Genomic DNA, 3,532 nt, shown 5'->3' with positions numbered 1-3,532 from the left:
CTGAGCGCGGCGCTGCCGGAGCGGCCGCGGCTCAGCCGGCGCGGGCTGCTCAGCTGGGAGCCGCAGCAGAGGCGGGGGCTGAGGCCCAGCGTGCAGGAGCAGGGGGGCGTGAGCTCGGGGGTGCAGGAGCAGGGCGGGGTGGGCGCGGGGGTGCAGGAGCAGGGCGCGCGCGGCGGCCGCGCTGGCTCTGCGGGCGCCCCCCGGGGGTGCGCGAGCCTGCCGCTTTGGGGCCGCTCCGGGAGCTGGCCGGCAGTACAGGAGGTGGGCTTGGGTCCTAGGAAGCAGCACCAGGAGAAGGGGGGAGGAAGCCCCGCCGTCCAGGAGCACGGGGAGGCTAGGGCCGGGGTGCAGGAGCGGGGCGAAGGAGCAGGTCTGCAGAGACAGCCGGTGGAGCCGGAGGCGGGGAGCAGCTCCAGCGAGCAGGGAGAGTGGTTTAGGGGGAGCCCCGGGGAGCAAGCGGAGTGGTTCGAGGGCAGCCCTAGGGAGCAGGGGCTGCTGCTGGGGGGGAGCTCAGGCAAACAGGCAGGGCAGGTTGGGGGAAGGCCACCTGAGCGGTTTAGGGGGAGCTCTGGCAAACACAGAAGGGAGGAAGTGACCCAGCATATCTGGAGAGGGTTAGAACTGCTTGGGGGAGCCCGACTGGTAGGACCCAAGGGCCCCGAAGGAGAAGGTCGGTTCGGGGTTCAAGAGGCAAATTGGAGGCCGGGGGTGCAGGAGGGAGAGGTGAGAACCTCTATCCAGGAAACTTATTTCGAAAGAAAGGGACAGGGCCTTCCCCAGGGCGCAGAGGCCACTCCCGAGGGGCATAGGATAAGGAGGCGGAGGAGGAGAAGGAGGTGGTAAAGGGGCTTGCTGGGGACCATAGAATGTGGTGGAGGGGGGTGGGAAGCAGAAGGGGACTGTGAGTCAGGGAGAGTTTGGACATTGGAGTCCAGAAGCAGAGTGTATCCTGTTTGACCCTCTTCTCTCACCACTTTTTGGGGAGCCTGGAAGCTAGTGTGGTTTGGGGACATTCCTCCCCACATCCTTCAGGGGCAAGGCGGCAGAAGGCTGCAGGTAAGGGCATTGCCTAGATCTCAGTTCTGAGTTGGACACCTGGGTCCCTTTGTTGGTGGGGGTTTTTACAGCCAGTGGGAAGAAGCCTGTGGTCATATAAAGTCAAGGGTCTCAACTCTGACCCTGATATATTTTTTTATCTGGTTTCTCTCTTTACCTTCCAGTACTGGTTAAGGGTGGGGGTGAAAGATACTCAGTAATTGCTGGATGAATCTTGGACCATTTGCCCAACTGACCTGGGGAAGGCTGATGCAGATAGGCCATGTGTATAATCAACAAAGCCAAGAGATGATCACATAGCCCTCTGTTCTGCATCTTTCATAGGAATGTATTTCACTTTCCTCCAGAAAAAAATGTTTCACACTGGGCAAAAGGGCAGGAGAGTGATAACCTTCCTTCTCCTTACTTCCCCTTTCAAGGGATCTTTTATGTGAGAGCAGTGATGAGTATCAGTTTGTAACCAATCCACAGAGTTTGAAATCCTTTGACAGGCTAGTTGATAGAGCATATTCAAAGGAAAGTAATAGAATTCCAGGCCAAGCCAGTATGGGTTGAAAGAACTTCAATATTAATAACAACTCACATTTATATAGTGCTTCAAGGTTTCCAAAGGAGATTCCTGCCCTTCCTGTGGTGGGGAGAAGTAGGTTTGGCCCAGCAAGCACCTGGCACCTTCAGGACTCTTGAGGTCAGTGCTGGATTGGACACCACATTCGGGGAGAGAGAAAAGTCCAAATGTGATTTGCTCAGAAAGCAGAAAACTTATCCTGTAACTTTGCCATGTGGGCCAGAGGTATGAATGTAGCACCTGCCCTCTGTCTACCAACCCACCCCCCTATGACAGGAACCTCATTGTTATTAGCCCTTGGGTATAAGGATAAGAAGTAGGTGGAAGGGTGGCGGGCACAGATAGTGAGAATCTTACTTGGGTCTAGGTGAGACTGCAGATAAGGCCCACAGTTGCAAGAATTGAATAGCTCACAGTTCTCCTGTTTTTTAAGATTAACAAAATATTTTGCCCACAGTTCTGTGCGGCGGTTGTAGTTAATACAAGTGTAAATATCCCATACTTGGAATGTAGGAAGCACTTAACCAATGCTTATTAATTGATTATCCTAGTTTTCACATTTGAGGAAACAGACCTATCGATCAGATGAATTGCCTAGGAGGGTCATATAGCTAAAAAGTGTGAGAATTTGGAATTTGAACTCAGGTCTTACAGTTTCCAAGACCCATGCTGTACTCTTGGAGTAGGGGGATGGATCCTTTCTTTCTTACTTGTGACTGCCCTCAAGGGAGTCCTAGCTAGAGGCTAAATTGGCATGGGGATGAGCTGTGGGTATTGAGCCAGTATCAAGAATATAGCTCCCTGTCAACGTGTGAGGCTTGTGCCACTTCAGCTTTTATCTCTCTTTGGCTCTGTGCCACCTGGGGGAGGAGGCAGCCAGACAAAAACTCTGGCATTTGGGGTGTCTCCTTTTGCAGCCACACCCTGAGCTGGGAGATGATCTCTAGCCTCCATATGGTGAGGGAGAAGGGCTTGGAAGAAATAGATTTTTGAGGTCTCTCACCTCCATCTGACTGGTGGACAAGCTGTGCCTCGGTTTTCTCCCATGGTGCCAGTGCTATGCTGCAGCACCCCCTTTCCTTAGCTTACCATAGAACAGCCATGGAAGGAAGGTCAGAAACATTAAGAGTTCTTGCTTTCCAGCTTCCTTGGTTGGGAGCTGGAGTCTCTTTCTTTCCAGTTATAAACAGGACACAGTGTGGTCCTTTCTTATCTTTTTAGTCTCTGGGAAGATCTGTAGCCATGTCTCCGATTATAACTATGTTGGGACCCCTCTGCTACCATAGTATTGCTATAAATGAAGCTATAGGCCAGTGATGGGACATATCCTTTGGGACTTGATCCCTAGAGGGAGGGGAATGCCTGAAGGAGCTCCTCCCTATTTCTTCCCCTGTAGGGTTGAGGGGTAGCCAGCTGTGCCTGAGCCGGTTAGCCTGCTCCAAACCCAAACCCGTCTGTCTGCTTCCCATCCCACGCCTGCCATGCCATGGTTGGAGAACCGTAATTCTACAGTGATGACGTGCCACCCCCTTAGAACCCACACCCCAGAAACCTGGCTCCAGTGAGTGACCCTTCGTGGCTCCTGTGCCCTCTGTGTTGGCTGCTGGTGTTACTTGTGGCCGTGGGGGTGGGGACTCCTGGGGAAGGGAGGTTTGGATGGTAAACTAGTAGCTTTCTTGTTAGCTCTGAGCAAGGTCCCTGGCTACTGAACACAGCCCTCCCCGAATCTGCCCTCTGCCATCCTGTGTGTGCTATAAGGATAAGTGTAGCGTAGTATGGGAAAGAAAAACAAAGCAAAACAGACAGTTTTGGATTTGGAACCAGACTTGGTTCAAACCTCCAATCTGTTACATTCAGTTTCTTTTTCCCCATCTGTCAAACTGAAGAGTTGGAGTAGGAAAAAGAAAC

General features: G+C 52.9%; 1 protein-coding gene across 2 annotated transcripts in view; it reads left to right on the top strand.

The window, feature by feature from the left end:
* Positions 1-228: 228 nt before the first annotated feature.
* Positions 229-3,532, top strand: part of TNK2 (tyrosine kinase non receptor 2) — a 45,937-nt gene continuing 42,633 nt past the window's right edge. Inside the window, exons 1-2 of one of the 2 annotated variants that reach the window (XM_069065011.1) lie at positions 229-1,056; positions 1,650-3,185. The gene's annotated coding sequence lies outside the window, so the exon portion shown is untranslated. The remainder of the gene's footprint in view (positions 1,057-1,649; positions 3,186-3,532) is intronic. The other variant, XM_069065012.1, reaches the window with a different exon arrangement.

Source organism: Petaurus breviceps, unplaced genomic scaffold, assembly GCF_028583685.1.
Source record: "Petaurus breviceps papuanus isolate PSGF00001 unplaced genomic scaffold, PetGlider_PUasm1.0 90654, whole genome shotgun sequence".
Taxonomy (NCBI): Eukaryota; Metazoa; Chordata; class Mammalia; order Diprotodontia; family Petauridae; genus Petaurus; species Petaurus breviceps.
Note: the sequence above shows the minus strand (reverse complement) of the source record. Positions and strands in the feature narration are given on the sequence as shown.